General features: G+C 44.0%; 1 protein-coding gene across 1 annotated transcript in view; it reads right to left on the bottom strand.

Annotated features, from left to right (window-relative positions):
• The window catches only part of LOC124711981 (BTB/POZ domain-containing protein Tiwaz), an 857,301-nt gene that overhangs the window by 580,634 nt on the left and 255,926 nt on the right, over nucleotides 1-20,741 (bottom strand). Inside the window, exon 2 of the mRNA XM_047242267.1 lies at nucleotides 14,148-14,225. The gene's annotated coding sequence lies outside the window, so the exon portion shown is untranslated. The remainder of the gene's footprint in view (nucleotides 1-14,147; nucleotides 14,226-20,741) is intronic.

The raw sequence follows: 20,741 nt of genomic DNA, 5'->3' as shown, positions 1-20,741 counted from the left end.
GTGACACGTACGTTAGCATTCTGTCTGCTGGCATGCATTCGTTCATGTCCATTGTGCATTCCGGCGGACTTGGACAATTCCAGCAGGACAATGCAACACCCCACACGTTCAGAATTGCTACAGTGTGGCTCCGGGAACACTCTCCTGAGTTTAAACACTTCCGCTGGCCACCACTCTCACCAGACATAAGCATTATTGTGGATATCTCGAATGTCTTGCAACGTGCCGTTCAAAAGAGATCTCCAACCCCCTCTTACTCTTACGGATTTATGGACAGCCCTGCAAGATTCATGGCGTCAGTTCCCTGCAGCACAACTTAGAGCTTAGACATTAGTCGAAAGTCCTTGTCACGTCGTGTTGCGGCGCTTCTGCTTGCTATCTGGGGCCTTACACGATGTAAGGCAGCTGTACCAGTTTCTTTGGCTCTTCAGTGTATTTCATACCGCATAGCCAACATCCTACTTACTCAGTAGCTTCTCTTTGAATGCTATCGCAACGATAATACTACTAGCAACCAAAGATGACATTGCTTCTACTAAGAACCTCTCTAGCGTAACATATCGGCAATCGAAAACAACTGTGTGAAAAATGTTTAGCATTCATATATGAATTGTGGCACATGAAATGAAAATATGAAAGTCACATCAGTTCCTTGAATAACAAAAATGAACCTGAAGCCTTACAACAGTTCTACACGTATTGGAAGAAAAAGCGACAGTACTACATAGTTACTAATAATTATTACATTTTTAACCAAGTGACTAAGATGGCATATGAGACCGATGCTACTGCTGATGTAGCCTAACACAACATTGTTGATCAGAGTAAGAAGACACATAAACTGTTTACGGTGCGATACGTGTATGATGTAAAAAATGGCTCTGAGCACTATGGGACTTAACATCTATGGTCATCAGTCCCCTAGAACTTAGAACTACTTAAACCTAACTAACCTAAGGACAGCACACAACACCCAGGCATCACGAAGCAGAGAAAATCCCTGACCCCGCCGGGAATCGAACCCGGGATGTATGATGTTTTATTTGTGCCTTAGGACTCTAAAGTGTTACCGCATCAGCAGCTAGTTGTAAATGTAATAATTACCACAGTAACAGTAAATTACTATTACCTCTCACTCTCCTTTTGTTACGTGAAAACGGTGAAAATGGAAGATTAATTCGTTTTGAAAATGAAACGATCTTAGTCCTCACTAATATTCCTCGTAACGTGTAATCCGAATTTAGAAAATTCTCTTTGCTAATTAATCTAAAAAGGATTTTTCGACTGATATTTAGCAACGTCGGAACGAGTCGCGAGCACATCCTATGAAATATATTAGTCACTTTTGATGCAGATTTAGTCGTGACATTGAGGAAACTAGTGCAGGTATTATGTAATGCCGTCACCAACTTCTTCGTCTACTCAGACTCCATCACTGCCTTCGAAAGCATCAAGACGTTATATCCGGAAGTAAAATAACCCAAATGGTTTAGGACTGACTGGAAAGCCAGGCGAAAGAAGTGCCGTTCTGTCTGTAACCAGGGCAAGCTGAAATTCAAGGAAACAAATCAGTTCAAAATGTTCAAATGTGTGTGAAATCTTATGGGACTTAACTGCTAAGGTCATCAGTCCCTAAGTTTACACACTACTTAACCTAAACTATTCTAAGGACAAACACACACACCCGTGCCCGATGGAGGACTCTAACCTCCGCTGTGACCTAGACAAGGCACTCAGCTGACCTACACCTGACAGATTTTAGCATAGTACGCATACTGTCACCTCGGCGCTGGGACACAAGATATAGCGTTGGTGTCAGACAAGAACGGATAGTGGTTGGCACACCAGAGTGCCCTTGATGATGATGCTCACGAGCTGACCGATTAACTCCTACGTTCGGCCGCTAAGCTGGGACTGTTGTTCTCGCAGTCTCTGAATACTACAAAATGGTTCAAATAGCTCTGAGCACTCTGCGCCTCAACTGTTGAGGTCATTAGTCCCCTAGACCTTAGAACTAGTTAAACCTAACTAACCTGAGGACTTCACAAACATCCATGCCAGAGGCAGGATTCGAACCTGCGACCGTAGCGGTCTTGCGGTTCCAGACTGCAGCGCCCTTAACCGCACGGCCACTTCGACCGGCTCCGAATACTACATTTCCTTGTGAGTCTCTTGATAAAGAACAGACTAGTGAGTGACCCTTGTGGTGTGCAGGTTAGTGCATAAAATATGCACTAAATATATAAAATATATAAGAGGTCGGTCGGTTGACGGCGCGGGCCCGCCCGTTGCCGGCGCGCCATAAGGCACGGAGGCTCGCAGTAGGGCGTATCGCCTCTAGTCGGGCGTGCCGCGGCAGTCCTCACAGGGGAAGTGATGCGTCTCTCATAGCCTCTCCTTCCCAAGTGGCTCTTTCCGCCTTCCCGTGGTGCCAGATGTTAAGCTCGGCATTCTGCCTTGTGACAAAAGGGAGAGCTGCGACGCAACCCGATGCGAAAGCGAAGGGTGTGTGGCACAGGGGGAGCTGTGTCGAGGGACCGAACACCAGTCCCTTTCTTTTCGCAGGGCACAGACCAACAGGTGTTCTGCATGCCGGCGATCTCGTTTGTCGGCGTGGGATCGCGGTGCGTGTCGGCAAGGGTGCTTCGCCGCGCCCCTGGGTAACCGGGGCGTGTTCTGCCAAACCCAGGTGGTGGTAACATCGCCTGGGCCAGGTTAGATGGGTCCAGACCGCCGAACGTCTGGGGGACTGGCCCGCCACCTGAGTGGGTCCCTGGCCGAGAGGTGGAAACTCGGGCAAGTAGGCGGCGAAGGGCGAGAGGTGCATCCGCCTCTCCAGAGTGCGGGGTGCACTTGCCGGGGTGCGTCGCGTGAAATCGCCGATGACGGAGTCACCGAGGGGGACCAGTGCGCTGGAAACGGTGCGCTGAACCCAGCAGCTCTGGAGTGCCCTTGACCTAGGGGCGAGGTCGGTGGGCGAGCTGCAGAAGTCCCCCCCCCCCCATGCCAGAGGAGCCGGTCCGGGGCAAGAGACGGGCACCCACCCCTTTTTTTATCACTCGTACAATATGGCGACACCAGAGACGAGTGATTCGAGTGCGCCATCGCGAGCTTCTTTAATGCCTGAACCTGCTCCTCAGGACGAGTTAGGACAGGCAAATGAAGAAAATGTGCTACAAAGACACTCAAGGATCAAAAACGGTAAGATCAGTCACGCGGCATTGACAATAATTAAAAACGAGCTGGCGGCGTGGGCCATCGCTAACGCCAAGCTCGAGGGCCGCGTAGAAGAATTGGAAAAAGAAAATGAAAGATTGAAGAAGCAACCTGTTAAGACCTGGGCGGGAGTGGTCGCACAAGCGCCTCCAAAACCGCAAACAACCAAGGACACCATTGCAAAAGTCACCAAACGATCAGACACAACGGTCTTTCTAAGGACCCTGCCTGGTCAGGATACTAGCGTGAGAAAAATACAGGAGCTGCTCACTACTACCATAGACCCTGTAAAAGACAAGATCAGAATCAACAAAGTTAAACCAAGTAAGAATTCGGTAATCGTAGAAATTGCCTCGGAAGAGGACAAAGTAAAACTATTAAACATTGCCAAATTAAACTCGATGGTCAAATCTACATCTACATCTACATTTATACTTCGCAAGCCACCCAACGGTGTGTGGCGGAGGGCACTTTACGTGCCACTGTCATTACCTCCCTTTCCTGTTCCAGTCGCGTATGGTTCGCGGGAAGAACGACTGTCTGAAAGCCTCCGTGCGCGCTCTAATCTCTCTAATTTTACATTCGTGATCTCCTCGGGAGGTATAAGTAGGGGGAAGCAATATATTCGATACCTCATCCAGAAACGCACCCTCTCGAAACCTGGCGAGCAAGCTACACCGCGATGCAGAGCGCCTCTCTTGCAGAGTCTGCCACTTGAGTTTATTAAACATCTCCGTAACACTATCACGGTTACCAAATAACCCTGTGACGAAACGCGCCGCTCTTCTTTGGATCTTCTCTATCTCCTCCGTCAGACCGATCTGGTACGGATCCCACACTGATGAGCAATACTCAAGTATAGGTCGAACGAGTGTTTTGTAAGCCACCTCCTTTGTTGATGGACTACATTTTCTAAGCACTCTCCCAATGAATCTCAACCTGGTACCCGCCTTACCAACAATTAATTTTATATGATCATTCCACTTCAAATCGTTCCGCACGCATACTCCCAGATATTTTACAGAAGTAACTGCTACCAGTGTTTGTTCCGCTATCATATAATCATACAATAAAGGATCCTTCTTTCTATGTATTCGCAATACATTACATTTGTCTATGTTAAGGGTCAGTTGCCACTCCCTGCACCAAGTGCCTATCCGCTGCAGATCTTCCTGCATTTCGCTACAATTTTCTAATGCTGCAACTTCTCTGTATACTACAGCATCATCCGCGAAAAGCCGCATGGAACTTCCGACACTATCTACTAGGTCATGTATATATCTTGTGAAAAGCAATGGTCCCATAACACTCCCCTGTGGCACGCCAGAGGTTACTTTAACGTCTTTAGACGTCTCTCCATTGATAACAACATGCTGTGTTCTGTTTGCTAAAAACTCTTCAATCCAGCCACACAGCTGGTCTGATATTCCGTAGGCTCTTACTTTGTTTATCAGGCGACAGTGCGGAACTGTATCGAACGCCTTCCGGAAGTCAAGAAAAATAGCATCTACCTGGGAGCCTGTATCTAATATTTTCTGGGTCTCATGAACAAATAAAGCGAGTTGGGTCTCACACGATCGCTGTTTCCGGAATCCATGTTGATTCCTACATAGTAGATTCTGGGTTTCCAAAAACGACATGATACTCGAGCAAAAAACATGTTCTAAAATTCTACAACAGATCGACGTCAGAGATATAGGTCTATAGTTTTGCGTATCTGCTCGACGACCCTTCTTGAAGACTGGGACTATCTGTGCTCTTTTCCAATTATTTGGAACGCTCCGTTCCTCTAGAGACTTGCGGTACACGGCTGTTAGAAGGGGGGCAAGTTCTTTCGCGTACTCTGTGTAGAATCGAATTGGTATCCCGTCAGGTCCAGTGGACTTTCCTCTATTGAGTGATTCCAGTTGCTTTTCTATTCCTTGGACACTTATTTCGATGTCAGCCATTTTTTCGTTTGTGCGAGGATTTAGAGAAGGAACTGCAGTGCGGTCTTCCTCTGTGAAACAGCTTTGGAAAAAGGCATTTAGTATTTCAGCTTTACGCGTGTCATCCTCTGTTTCAATGCCATCATCATCCCGTAGTGTCTGGATATGCTGTTTCGAGCCACTTACTGATTTAACGTAAGACCAGAACTTCCTAGGATTTTCTGTCAAGTCGGTACATAGAATTTTACTTTCGAATTCACTGAACGCTTCACGCATAGCCCTCCTTATGCTAACTTTGACATCGTTTAGCTTCTGTTTGTCTGAGAGGTTTTGGCTGCGTTTAAACTTGGAGTGGAGCTCTCTTTGCTTTCGCAGTAGTTTCCTAACTTTGTTGTTGTACCACGGTGGGTTTTTCCCGTCCCTCACAGTTTTACTCGGCACGTACCTGTCTAAAACGCATTTTACGATTGCCTTGAACTTTTTCCATAAACACTCAACATTGTCAGTGTCGGAACAGAAATTTTCGTTTTGATCTGTTAGGTAGTCTGAAATCTGCCTTCTATTACTCTTGCTAAACAGATAAACCTTCCTCCCTTTTTTTATATTCCTATTAACTTCCATATTCAGGGATGCTGCAACGGCCTTATGATCACTGATTCCCTGTTCTGTACATACAGAGTCGAAAAGTTCGGGTCTGTTTGTTATCAGTAGGTCCAAGATGTTATCTCCACGAGTCGGTTCTCTGTTTAATTGCTCAAGGTAATTTTCGGATAGTGCACTCAGTATAATGTCACTCGATGCTCTGTCCCTACCACCCGTCCTAAACATCTGAGTGTCCCAGTCTATATCTGGTAAATTGAAATCTCCACCTAAGACTATAACATGCTGAGAAAATTTATGTGAAATGTATTCCAAATTTTCTCTCAGTTGTTCTGCCACTAATGCTGCTGAGTCGGGAGGTCGGTAAAAGGAGCCAATTATTAACCTAGTTCGGTTGTTGAGTGTAACCTCCACCCATAATAATTCACAGGAACTATCCACTTCTACTTCACTACAGGATAAACTACTACTAACAGCGACGAACACTCCACCACCGGTTGCATGCAATCTATCCTTTCTAAACACCGTCTGTACCTTTGTAAAAATTTCGGCAGAATTTATCTCTGGCTTAAGCCAGCTTTCTGTGCCTATAACGATTTCAGCTTCGGTGCTTTCTATCAGCGCTTGAAGCCCCGGTACTTTACCAATGCAGCTTCAACACTTTACAATTACAATACCGATTGCTGCTTGGTCCCCGCATGTCCTGACTTTGCCCCGCACCCGTTGAGGCTGTTGCCCTTGCCCCGCACCCGTTGAGCCACTGAGGAAAAGAAACCCTTTGGTCATCTTATATGATGTACCAAAGATCATAACAATTGAGGAAATACAAAACACTATAAAGGCACAAAACTTTGAGGAGATGTCAGAGGAGGAATTTAAAGAAAATTTCAAACTGAGATTCATAACGGGGCCTCGGGACCGTGATGTGGTTCATCACGTCGCCGAGGTCTCCGCTCAAATGTGGAGGAAACTAACTGCAATGGGCGAACTGTACATCGGGTTTCATGCCATAAATACACGTGACTATCTTGTGGTACCGCGTTGCCACAACTGTGGAGATCTCGACCACGTTCTGAGGCACTGTACCAGGGGGTCGGCCTGCTCAAAATGTGGCGAGGATGGTCATGTGAGAAAAGACTGTAGGGCTGCAGAAGTCTGCATCCCTTGTAAGAGACGGGGCAAAAAATCTTGTGGCACCACTGGACGTAACTGCCTCACCTACAGACTCCTGGAACAGAGATTAATTTCAAGGATAGACTATGGTTGAACAAGCTAAAGCAAACAGGATGCCCAAAAGAAAATCCCCGAGGAAAAGGAGGAGGGATGCCATGAGGGCAAGTGCCTTCAAGTTATTCTTGAGGTCGCTCACTGACGCCACAATTAAAACCAATGATATAAGTACTCAAACGGACTCTACCACAACGGACAGAGGGACTCAAACTGGGCCTCTTACAGTCAAGTCCCCCACCTCCCAAAGCCGGGAGACAAGGCCGACTAAAGATCAACGGCAATGGCATCCTGTAACAGAGACTGTGGCAATCTCAACGGAGGAGAATAGAACTACAAAGAAACCAGTTCAGGAAAACAAAATAACCAGCTCAAATGAATCGGCTACCACAATAGATCCTGTCGTGAGATTGCCACCTGTCGACCCAGTCAGAGTCTATCCTAATCTCGAATTGACAATGCAACTGGCAAGATTAGAGCAGCCGACTACCCTGACCACTGCCTTAAGACACGTGGTCCGGGTGGGACATGAATATGGTAGGAGAGTCACCTTCTCGGTAATGGAGGCTGTAGACAGAATCCAACTCAAGTCAGTGAATCTCCCCACCGACTTCGGAGCCTTGCGGGACCTACTAAAGAAAGCCTTCGAAAGACGTGGCGAAAAATTCGATCTGGACGAAATCTACCAACAAGCAGTTTTGGCAAATGGACGCATTACATTTGACTGGAACAAGACTTGGTCTAACGACAGAATCCACACATACTTCCCATAAAAAAACTACATGACGAAAATCACCATTGGCCAAGTTAACGCTCATAACAGCAGACTAGTGATGCAGGAGCTACGCAAGGAAGTGGAGGAGAGGAGACTAGATGTGGTCTGTCTGCAAGAGCCGTACTCCCTAAATGGGAAATTAGCTTTCACAGCTGCGACCTGGCAAGTTGTAAGCAGAGGGGAAGACCCAAGATCGGCAATAATAATAACCAACAAACTTCTAAGAGCCACAGTTCTAACACAGTTCACAACCAGCCACTGCAACGTCGTGGAGCTGCAGTCTCCATCAGGAACAACTATCTTTATCAACATGTATTTCCAGTATGGTGATGACATTGAGAGACACTTGGCACACCTTACCATAGTCATCACGGCGTTGCGGGGGCGGAAAGCAATTATAACTGCGGGTATAAACGCTAAATCCCCCTATGGTACAGCGGCACCAGGGACCCTAATGGAGAGAAGGCAGGAGAGGCCATCATGGCCTTGCAGCTGGTGGTGGCAAACAAGCCAGGCAACTCTCCGACCTACGTAGCGGGAGGTGGCCAAGGCACAAACATTGATGTGACGGCTACGCCTAATGCTGCGCATCTAATCCAGCAGTGGAAAGTAGTAGAGAACGCCACCACTAGCGATCATAGTCTCATCACCTTCAGTATGGGAGACAAGGAGAGCCGCTGGGCCATGGGGTGGGAGGTACAATACAATTACAAAAGAGCCGATTGGGAGAGACTTGCTAGGGAGTGCGACATTCCTGCACGACCAGAAGGTGACGAACACCTGGACATTGACGTAGACAACAGAGCCGAGGAACTGGTGACAGTAATAACTCGAGCGGTGAAAGCCGCTGTACCTACTAGGAGGAAGGCCATGGCGGTCCCTCCGTCACCATGGTCAGCTGAACTAGAGGAGATCCGCCGGTCTGTTAGAAGGCTCAGGAGGCACTACCAACGCAGTGTCGTCTGGCTAGAAAGACAAAGATGGTTGCCACTATACCGGGAAGCTAAAGACAGTTTCCAAAAACAATTACGCGAAGTAAGGTCAAAAAGCTGGGAACCAACTAGCTTTAGACCTATGGGGAGTGGGAAGGCCCCTATAAGTTTGTCCGAGAGAAAATCCGCTCTCCGATGGAGCTCTCAACCGTCAGGAGTGGGGACGGGATGACGGGGTCTTGGCAGGAAACTGCTGAGGTCCTTCTCCAGTCCCTGCTGCCTGACACCACTGCGGATGGAGAGACAGACGAACAACGGCAGCTGCGTGAGAACAACAACAACAATGTATATGGAAATGATACGGCAGTCTACCCATTCTCTGAAGAGGAGGTAGCTGCCCAAATAAAATCCCTGAAGAGAGGGAAAGCTCCCGGGCCAGACGGCATTGTGGCGGAGGTGGTTCAATTCCTGGCCCCCCCCCAGATAGTCGCCCCTCTAACTCACCTGTACAATGAATGTCTCAGGCAGAAAAAGTTCCCTCGAATTTGGAAGAGGGCAAATGTCGTAATCATAAAGAAAGGAGCTGACAAAGACCCAGCAGAAACAAAATCTTACAGACCAATATGCCTGCTTGATTTGCCTGGGAAGGTTCTGGAGAGACTACTGGCTGACAGACTGGCTGCACACCGAGTGCTATGCGGGATGAGCAGCAGGCAGTTCGGCTTCAGGCCTGGGCGATCGGCATCTGATGCAATCGCCCTGGCGGCCGAGGTCTGCGGCTCTACTCCGTACAAGTACGTTGTCGGCATCATGGTGGACATAAGTGGCGCCTTCGACAACCTGTGGTGGCCTTCGCTCTTCTCCTGTTTACGGGAGAAGGAGTGTCCAGGGCCGCTATATGGGTGTCTGAGGAGCTATTGCGAGGATCGGGAGGTCTGGCTATCATCCCCTGGCACAAGAGTAAGAAAAACAATCACAAAGGAATGTCCCCAGGGCTCCATACTAGGTCCCCTGTTTTGGGACATCCACATGGAACCCTTACTAGACAAACTACAGCAAAGTGACGAAGTGCTAGAGGTGATAGCCTACGCAGATGACCTCCTCCTACTGGTTGGCGGCCGTAGCCGAGAAGACATAGAGCCCAAGATAGAAAGAGCAATAGAAATACTACAACTTTGGTGCTGAAACAAAAAGATGAAGATTTCACCAGCTAAGTCCACATACCTTCTTCTAAAGGGACAACTAGTTCGCAATCCAACTGTCAGGATAGAGGGCTCACCAGTTCTCAGGCGACGTAAGACTCGCTATCTCGGCATCATCATTGATGAAAGGTGGTCATTCGGCAGGCACATCGAAACCGTAACTCAAAGAGCCCTACAAGTAGTTAACAACCTCATCTCCATTGGACACAAACGCTTTCATCTCCCACCACATCTCATCAAACTATCACAACAGCATACGCACCTCTATAGTGGGTTACGGCTCGGGTATCTGGGCCCACAGGCTCATGAGGGTGGTGCCCGCCATGACAGTGAGAAGAGTGCAGAGAAACATGATTATGAGATCAGTGAGGGCATACAGGACTACACCGGGAGGAGCCCTGTTAGTCATAATGGGACTCTGCCCCTTAGATATCAAAATTCGGGAGCAGGCCGCTTGGTACTGGGCAAAGAAGGGGAATTTGGAGAAAACAGAGGAAATTCTAGGAAGCAGGATTGAGAACAAAGTTGAGATTAGGCTAAGACGGGATCAGCTATGGCAACATTCGTGGGAAGGCGAAGAAACAGGGCGCAGAACTTTTGATTTCTTACCAGATGTTAGGGAAAGGATGGGAATGTCATATTTCGAACCAACCCGGGGACTAATTCACTTTCTCACTGGACATGGACCCTATTCGACATACTTATGTCGATTCGGGAAAAAGGCGACACCCGCGTGTGACTGGTGTTCCGGAGGGTACTCCTGACCATGTAGTCTACGAGTGCCCCCTTTTCAATGATGTGGCCTCAGTGTTACGTGACCAACTACCGCACAATGACACATAAAGAATACTCAGACAACACGACACCTTTCAGAATATTAATAAACTGGCTAACGCGGTATCACAGAAAGTCTTAAAGGACTATCTGAGAGAATTAAATTAGCACCTGTAAGAGACCTACTTAAACACCGATAGAATCTGGTACCCTATTCCCAAACCGCCTGGGCGCGGAAAGGCCGACTTCCTCAGTCTTGAATCCGCCGCGCCTCGGGATTTAGGGGGAGTGGGGTGCAATCTTACCGATCTGGACAACGCACCTGATTTCACCTTAGGATAAGTTTAGTTGTAGGACTTGGTTTTTAGACACTATCCTTAGGAACCCGCAGCGATCAACATCTTGGCCTGCCCAGTGTCAGGGGCACGCTCATTGGGGTTAGCTCAATGAGCAAGGCTCTATAGTACGTTTATACTTTTCAACTGACACATTTGTAACGCTGCAGGCTTTAGTGACTAGTCTATAGCTAAGTTACCTACTTAGTAGTTAATTAACACACTAATTTGCCCAATTGCATTTTCCTTACAGCTTACCTACTAACTAGTTACTAAGATATAACTTAGAATAGCTGCAACTTATATCACTGTATCATTATTTTGGGCCCACTAATCATATAAGGCAGTGGGCTAGATTGTATAGTTAATAAGCTTTTCTGGAAACAAAGATTTAAAAAAATATATTTGAACTGATTGTGTTTGACGTCATGACAAGGGAACAACAATGAGATAAACCAGCTGAACTGATCTTTAGTTTTGGCGCTAAAGAAGTAGTTGTATATATTTTTTATATATCTCACTTTCTAGCTGGTTTGTTAGGCAACATATTTTTACTGATTCCAAGTGCGGTTGACCCATCGACTTACTTTGTTTCCGGTCGCCCGGACAGATTTTTCTGAACTAGATTATATTTTTATCAGTATACAAGTATATGTTGTGAAACACAATATATGTGGGAACATTGGAGTCAAAATATGCTTGCACTATGACAGAAAAGAAAAATATTTTTTTTGTTTTTACGGAATGCGATTTTGTTGACGTTGTAGTTGCCGTCGTCGTTTTCGGTCAATTTACTTCTTAAGCAATGAAAAAAAAGAATTTTAACGTTCGTGACTAACTTCATGGTAATTATTAACCTAAATAACTAATTTATCCTTTTTTCCCTCACTACGCTTCTATTTTAATATAATCTTCCTACCTGGAGGCTATATTAACAGTTTAATTCTTTATTTCGCAATCCAGTAAACACATTAAAAACTCTAAAGGCGAAATTATACAGCTGCTATGAACTCTAAAAAATAAAAATCATTATCATCAAGATTTCGTTGCTGAAGTGTACGTATAGTGATGAATGTGAGTGAAACAGAGACAAAGTAACTGCCGTCTCAATAAAAAAAGTGTATGTTTATCTTAGAATGTTTCAATAAGGACGCTGACAAGTCGCCGAGTGCACTCATAACTACTGGTACCATCGAAAACACTTCAGAAACCCGGAAGCTACTTTCACTTCTGGCAGGCCGTATCAGTAACCAAATTATTTCGAGATTATGACTGTTAAATGTTAGTTAAAATCTCACCAACGGCTGTGATGCATTCGTGATTGGTGGCAGACGTAAGTGATGAGGCAGTTTAAGAAAAAAAAGTACGTAAACTGTTTATTATTTCAAAAGTAATCGCTATAGCTGTTAATACAAATATGGAAACTGCATGGGAAGGTTTGGGAGTGTATGAAGAATGTGCAAGTGCTTCCCAACGAAACTTCTGCAGCGTACTCCAGCTCCACATGGGCTGCCCCACATGCTCCTAAAGTCGTTTCAAGAACGCTACATAAGTTTCGTTGGGAACTCCTGACACACCCGCCATACACTTCAGATACCTCCTCATACGATTTCGATAATTCCTGGAGCCCTGGAGGAAGACGTTCTTAACCGTCGATATAATTCGCACGAAGAGGTGCGCGCCAGCGTACAATCATCTTTCCGCAGGCAACCGTAAATGTTTTTCCTTGAAGGCATTGACTGTTTTGTCTCACTGTGGGATTACTTTCGATGATTACTTTCGAAATAATAAACAGTTTACGTACTATTTTCCATCTGTCACGTGTCCGTTTGACTGTCCCTTATATTACCTCCCGCCTTCGGTATTGTATTGGCTTTACAATTAGAGCTATTCTTATCGAGTTATAGGTGGATCTAGTATCTGCGACCGCTTAGGCTACTTCTCAGTGTAAATCAATATTCTTAAACCACTTGAGCCATTTCCTTTTCGTAAGGTAACGTAGCTGACGCCGTCCTTAGTAACGTATTGTACGAGGCAGACAGGTGCATTAGCAGTGAGGATCGTGCAAAAAGGAGATGGTAGGCCTTTAAGGGTTTGAAACAGATGCGATGAATGCAATTTCTTCTGGATTATCTTTGTTTAGAAATCTTTCGTTCTAGACTGCAAAACTGCTTCGGGCCAGCCGTTTGTGTCATTATCATTGTTCAGAAGTAACGATAATCATATTGGCATTTACACTGATCTTGAAGCACTTGTATAAATTTAAGAAAAAGATACCTCGTATGTAAGAAGGAACTTTGTTTTTTACCTTGGCAAGATCATCATATTCTTTGTTTAATGTAGCGACTGGATTACAGTGGTAAACAGAGCTATTCAAAAACAAGGAACAGATTTCAAACATTTATATCTTCCACATTACAAAAGGTAGCACCATAACTCCAACGTTCCTAGACAGAAAACGGTTTATAATTTGAACAGTCCAGGTAGACGTTCCAATCACGGCCGCATTGGCGCTGTTGCTTTCTTCTTCATGGAGAAAACTGTGAAAGGAGTAAACTACCTAGGGGTACTTCAGAACCGCATATTTCCTCAACTTGAAGATGATGATTCAGATGGCTTCTTTGTCATGCAAGATGGTCCCCTGCCTCATTTTTCTAAACGCGTTCGATGTTACCCGAATGACACCATTCCAGGACATTGTATCGAAATAGGAACAGCAGAAGATGAACATTTCCGGTGGCCTCCCAGGTCTCCAGATTTCATATCTTGTGACTTTTATCACTGGGGTTACGTAAAAGATCGCGTTTTTATTCCCCCTGTGCTCGACATTGCATTGTTGAAGCTGTAAATTCGATATGGAGAGACCACCTGCTTCGTGTGTGGGAGAAAATGAGTCACCGTGTAATATTTGTAGTGCAACATATAGTGCTCACATTGAATGCATAAAAATTTGAACTTTTCTCTTTCCAGGAGCGTTGGAATAGTGTTTCTATCTTTTGTAGTTTGGAAGTAATAAATGTTTGAAATCTGTTCCATCTTTTTGAATAGCCCTGTACAACCAAATCTCTGAACAGAAAGGCAGGTTGATTTAGGCTCATGAATATAATCCAGAGCAAAGCGACAAATTAGATTACTGTTGGCAGAAACTTGTACGTTACCGTTGCGTCGTCATCCTGGATACTGGCAGACCTCGCAGCCCTGTTTCTGCGATGGTGAATTTTCCGTCGTCGACTCACCTGAAACAAAAAGACAATGGAAGATAAAACCACCACACACCACTTAGAAGCTATGTATTTAATCTAAACTGAATTCTCTCATTTTATTTTGCCGCAGCGAATAAACTGGTTCTTATGAATGGGAGTTGCCTAACGTAATCAATTTGAGCAAGCGATTTCAGACAGCAATTGGAAGGATTATATTTCAGCCTTGTTACGTCCTAAAGGATAATTTGAGTTGTGACTTTGAAAATCATCCCCTTGTATATGATCTTTTAGCATTTTGGGGCACAGATCGAAATCTGGGCCAATATACAAGTCAGTATTCAATTATCAAAAGTCAGTTAGTGGCATCTGAGCTACTATATAAAGACGTTGTTTAACGTTGTTGCTAAAAACCTCGAAAAGGTCTTGACCGATTTACTTTGCCTTTTGCACGACACACTAATAAACTTTCAGATGGACATATAATATGTATTATTTATATACATAATATATAAATAAATGTATAACATACAGGGTGTGAGGGGTATAAGTGGAGATATTGGGATCATTGTTACCTTAATATGTACCCACTTCAGTGTCTTAGTTGCTTTTCTCTCTTCATTTAACGGTTTTCCCGCAAATACTTACCATAATTTACTACCTGATATTTTCTGCCTGGTCATAGCTGCACCAGTAATGGACTACGCCTGTCAGTATAGACTAACCGTTTTGTATCCACGTGTCCACACACCAACATCTGACCTGCTGTCCAGGGCATTAATGGCTTGCTCTCGACACGTGTACTTGGAAATACTAACCAATCTAAAACCATACTACTTTTAATACCTATAACAATTAGTCTGCAAATTACGTAAATAGTTAGGTAATGTTGTCCAATACACTGCCCTCAGGCACCAATAAAAATATCTGCACTTACACCCACGACACCCAGTACGTTGTAGAAACGTTGTTAACAGAAATATCTAAAAGATCTTAACCGATTTATTTCAGAATCTTACAAGATAAATTAACAAATGTTTTCTTCCTTGCAGTCGCTTTTAACAGAAAACAGGAAAGCTGTATTTAGGCGTTAACAGCTTATGATCAGAATATTATTACAGAATCTTAATCGTCCGAAACTTTGAAATCCTACGAGTTCACAGATTAAAACTATGCAAAATATTGTCACTGAATCTACTATCGTCACATATCGATCAAGTGAAGATATCTCTGGCAAACCTGATGTACTAATGTTCCCAACCGATTTGTCCATTAATTTTGAGCAACTTCAGTTCCATATCAAGCTTTTGTTTGCAATAAAATGGGAGGAGGAGAAGATGGACAGCGAAGGATGGGAGCAGATGGACAAGACAGGGGCAAGGAGGAGACAGGTAGAGAGAGCGGGCGGGAGGAGATGGGGAGGGAGGGGGTGAAGGGAGGGGGTAGAGAGAGGGGGAGGAGGAGAAGATGGACAGGGAGTGGTGGGAAATGGAGCTTAGGGTGTAGATCCAGTTCCCATACGTATTAAGTAATTGCGTAGCATTGCCTGGTTTGTAAGTACACTGTAAATACTGGTGTTTGTCTATTTAAATCAGTCTTAAGGCAACTGCGTTTACTATATCACAAAGTAAGATGATAAACTGACATTTTGTTCAGTGTCAGAAGATGGCTCGTGAAGACTGGAACTAGCAGCAGTTTGCAATAATGTATATGCAGCAGCTGATGGTTTGCCCTTCATTGTATTTCCTGAGTTGTTCCCGGTAGACAGAATATTGCGTCATCTTTCGAGCGTGCTTGAGGGAAAGTATTGTTTCTTCTCTTGATATTTTGGCTGATAAGCGTACAACCACCTTCTAGGTGAGTCAATGACAGAATTAAAACCTCTTTACGCAACGCTTTTGAGTAAATGCACGTGGTGAAACTCGCCCTTCTATGCCTCTACATCAGAGCATGACCTACTTGATGCGGTATAATCCCACATTCAACGTTATCATTCTTATTTCTGAAGCACGCGTTATCATTCCACAGTATTACGTCGAGTCTGTCAGCGACTTATCTTGAAGATGGTTGTACAGTTATGAAGCGAAATATCGGAAGAAAAAGTATGTGCCCCAGGTCCATGGCCGCAAGTGAAAAACAATGCCGAGGTGTTTCAGTTTAATTGTTGTATGAATCACTTCCCAATTCATCTGTGTCACGGATACGGAATACAAGTGGGTTACATAAACACTTTTCGAATTATTATGTTTTTACTCATTTCACGCTACAATATCATGGAATATGTCGCTTTTTGTTCCTGATAAAGCCCGTTTTCCTGTCTTTTTACGTCACCGCTCTACCTGATTCTCTCCCTTACCTCGTATTATTTCCATCCACAAAACTCACCAGGGATCGACTTACCACATCAGCTCTCATAATTTTTACCTAACAATTCTTCTCAAAAACCACTACCTTACATTTCAGCCCTCAAGACGTGGCATAATCCGTCGCACATTATTTCCACTCAGCCATTCTAGCTGTCCTCTACCAAACCACTTTTCCCTATTGCATGTTCTTAAACTTCATATATATCTTTTCCTATCAACTTCAGAGTTTTCTTTGGCATTATAGTAGAGTTAACGACGAGACATCATCATTCAGACTTAAAATCTAAAACCTTGATCATGGCAAAATAGTTCACGGATGAACGCCGGTTGTCAGTGTCCAACGGGCACAATATTTCATCAGCGTAGAAATAGTTTACCTGTGAACTATTTCTCCATGAAGTTCGCCGAGAGAACTGAAGAAACACAATCTTGATCATATTTGAAATATAACTGAGGAAATATTCATTCATTGGAAAGTATCCGTAATTTAACTTCCTGTAACAGATGAGACTGAATAGCGGGAATTTATTCTTCGATAACTAGTTCTGGACTATAAGCGGAGAGGAGGGAAATAACGGTTTCAATAAACAATTAAAAATGTGAAGGTAACAGGGTACTTGTGCCGTGTTCGTAACGTATCAATATCGCTTTTGCAACTTGACCGCTGAAACTGTTTCTCTGAATGTATACTTCGGAGAAGGAGCAGTGCGGCGATTAGAAGGAAACCGTCGTGCCGGCTTACGGCGACGTTAACACGATCCAGAGCCTCAAGGCTGCTGCCTGTTCTCAGAAAAGTGCAGTCGCTGGGATTGTACATCATACATCACAGGCTGCCGTGTTCAGTGAGCGATGCAAAGAACACCGTGTTCTATGGACACGACTTCATGTTTATCAGATGAAGCATTACAAGGCAGAATAAATACTCCGGCTCGATAACACATGGTCACTGTCTTTATTCACGCATAACTGTTAAACCCGAGAGGTTTAGCTAATGGCACCACATGTCAAATATTATAATTTCGTCGTTTACCTACGTTCATTATGTTTTCGTTCCCGAGCTGGGACAGCTGCAGCCTAACACTACTGAGAACCCACAATAATGTTAAGGTTAAAACTAAAACTGTCTCAAATAAAAAACAGCCCACTACTGCACTAAATTACGTTTATTTTAAACCTTGACCATGGTTTCTGCTATAATAATATAGCCTTCTTCAGAAGTCCTAAAAATGATCAAAATAACGTCTAGACCAGTGAGTTTATAAATTGAAATGTAATAATTCAAATGGTTCAAATGGCTCTAAGCACTATGGGACTTAACATCTGAGGTCATCAGTCCCCTAGACTTAGAACTACTTAAACCTAGCTAACCTAAGGACATTTTGAAACATCCATGCCCGAGGCAGGATTCGAACCTGCGACCGTAGCGGTCACGCGATTCAAGACAAGCACCTAGAACCGCACGGCCACACCGGCAGGCGAAATGTAATGATTGTCATGCGCATTACATAGGGCAAGTCTATAGCCAGAAGGTATAAAGAACATATGCCGTCGAGGATGGGTATGAATAAGAATGGGCCAACGTTTGCTGAATACATCATCGAAGAAGAACACACGCCCCAACTTGTTAACGACACCGAACTATTGCGTAAAGAAGCAAAGGGTATGAAATCAGAATTATTGGAGGAGGTGCAGATATACAAGTACAAAAAGTTTGAAAATAGTAATTTACTGAATGGTCAGTGTTACCTGAAAAGTTCCAGCTTCCTTGAAGGTTTTCAGCCCATATTGGGCGTAGCAGATACGCACTAGTAGTTATTCGATTTTGCCATATGATTCTATGATTATCTTTTGAGATAAACTAATATTTTAGGACAATGCTCCAGTAAGAATTTGTCATAAAGAGTCATGAGCTGCCTTTATGTTAAAAGTGGTTTGTGTTGAGACATATGTTAATGTGCCGTTTGTCATCTTGTACCATGTTACCGCACTCATGCACTAGGGTGCTAGTCGTAGAACTGTACAACGACTACGGTCGGCTGGCAGAATCAGCCCTATAAGCTATTAGAGCGTATAATGCAAGCTGAGGTTATAGTTGCATATGATAGTCTCGTTTCTGAATCATACATCAAATTGTGATACGACAAACTCTGTTAAATGATATTGTTAATGTTCTACCACTCTAATGATGGTATGCAACAGTATTTCATCTGTTGGACATTCTTATTAATAGGTATATGGTCCTTCATTTGCACATGTAGGTTTGTTATTAATTTATTGTCTTACATATTGACTAGTTGCCTGATAATCCGTGCGATGTTGCGCACTGTGGTGAGCGCCAACTATGGTGCACGGGGTGCAGCACATTTGACGACCTTGCGCCCAGTATAACAGAGGTAGTGGCGGAGGACACACGGTGCCATATTTAATTTTACTTATTTTCGAAACAGGCTTATGTCTATTGAAGTTATTTTATTGATCTTGACGCAGCCGCTAGGCTAAGAAATTTTTAATTTATTAGTGTGTATGTAAGTAATATTTTACCACTTACGTAAATTTGAAGCTTATGTGCAGATTGTGTCACTGGTCTAGATGTTATTTTGATAATTTTTTAGGACTTCTGAAGAAGGCTATATTATTATAGTAGAAACCATGGTCAAGGTATAAAATAAACGCAGTTTAGTGCATCTGTGAGCTGTTTTTCATTCCAGATAATTTGTAACTGTTGCTGTTGTCGCTGCCATGACGAAAATAATGAAAAAACTAAAACTGTTATCACTCCGAATGTTGATTCTAAACGTAGTGTTTCAGTGCACATTGGTCTGTTGGAGTTGATGTGCTACAAACTACCTCCTATCTGATAACAGCGTGTGTCATCCGAGTCCATTTATATTTTGCACAAACACAAAAAAATTCATAAGGTAACGTCTCATTAAATGTTAGGACAGGAGTCTAGGCCCATGACTTTGATTACTAGTCCCATAGTTGTAATTGATCTCTAAACAAAATCAGAAGGCGTGAGATAAGAAGAAGGCCAACATAGACGTTGTTAGTGCAGACATGCTGCGTATTGCGCTAGTAGCAGGAGAAATTGGACACGACATAAATGCAGGAAATCCGAAGTGTAACGTTTTGGGTGATTTACAAAGTTACCATGGTGCCAATCACAATTTTACTAGCGACTAAAGTGTGAACAAAGATCTTCAGTTTTGACCCAAGTCTGCATAGACAAGGATATACAAAAAGGCCGTTTATTCGCGTCACAGTGTTTATCGTATTTTTTCCGATGGTCTACTCACACAAGGCACGTGGGTGTTGCTGTTGATGGATCAGTTAGTCTTATCCCGCGGTATCTGAGACGAATCGAAGTACACAAGTTTTGGCCAACATAACACAATATTAGGCGCTAGAGAATGAGAGGAACAAGCAAACGCCGGACAGATTGCAGTCCACCTCCTCGCATTATATTAATCCTCACAGTAGTACAAAGAACTAAATCGTTCCTGACCAAACCTGCAAAACTACTTCTCACGCCATGCAGAGTGTCATCAGCACAACAAGAAACTGTTGCAGTCAAAAATGGCCATCTAGTGCATAAACATCTTAACACTGACTGAGAAGCGAAGTGTACAGATGTAGGAGCAAGGTGGTAAAGTGCCAACCTCTATCACTTTCGTCACTACCACTGCTTCTGAAAGTGTCGTTGCTTATCGACAGGAGCAGCTTATGATACAACGATGTAGTTAGAAAAATCGAGTTGATAACTGGGACAAATGTAGTGAAGAAATAAGAAGACGAGGATCTTCTGATCTGCTAACGTAATGAACGTAGCGATACAGTTGGTGACAGCCCCGGCAGACATCGATGCTATTGAAGTCTATAGAAGCATGTTATTTGGTTTCATATTTCATTCACAGAGAATAAGTGACGATATTGGATAAGCATCACCGGCGTACTAAACCATTTAACGTCTCAGGAAGCAACCTTCATGAAATTATCTTACCTTGCCGTGCGAGATATACACTACTGGCCATTAAAACTGCTACACCACAATGATGACGCGCTACAGACGCGAAATTTAACCGACAGGAAGAAGATGCTGTGATATGCAAATGATAAGCTTTTCAGAGCATTCACACAACGTTGGCGCCGGTGGCGACACCTACAACGTGCTGACATGAGGAAAGTT

The sequence above is a fragment of the Schistocerca piceifrons genome, chromosome 1, assembly GCF_021461385.2.
Source record: "Schistocerca piceifrons isolate TAMUIC-IGC-003096 chromosome 1, iqSchPice1.1, whole genome shotgun sequence".
NCBI lineage: Eukaryota > Metazoa > Arthropoda > Insecta > Orthoptera > Acrididae > Schistocerca > Schistocerca piceifrons.
Note: the sequence above shows the minus strand (reverse complement) of the source record. Positions and strands in the feature narration are given on the sequence as shown.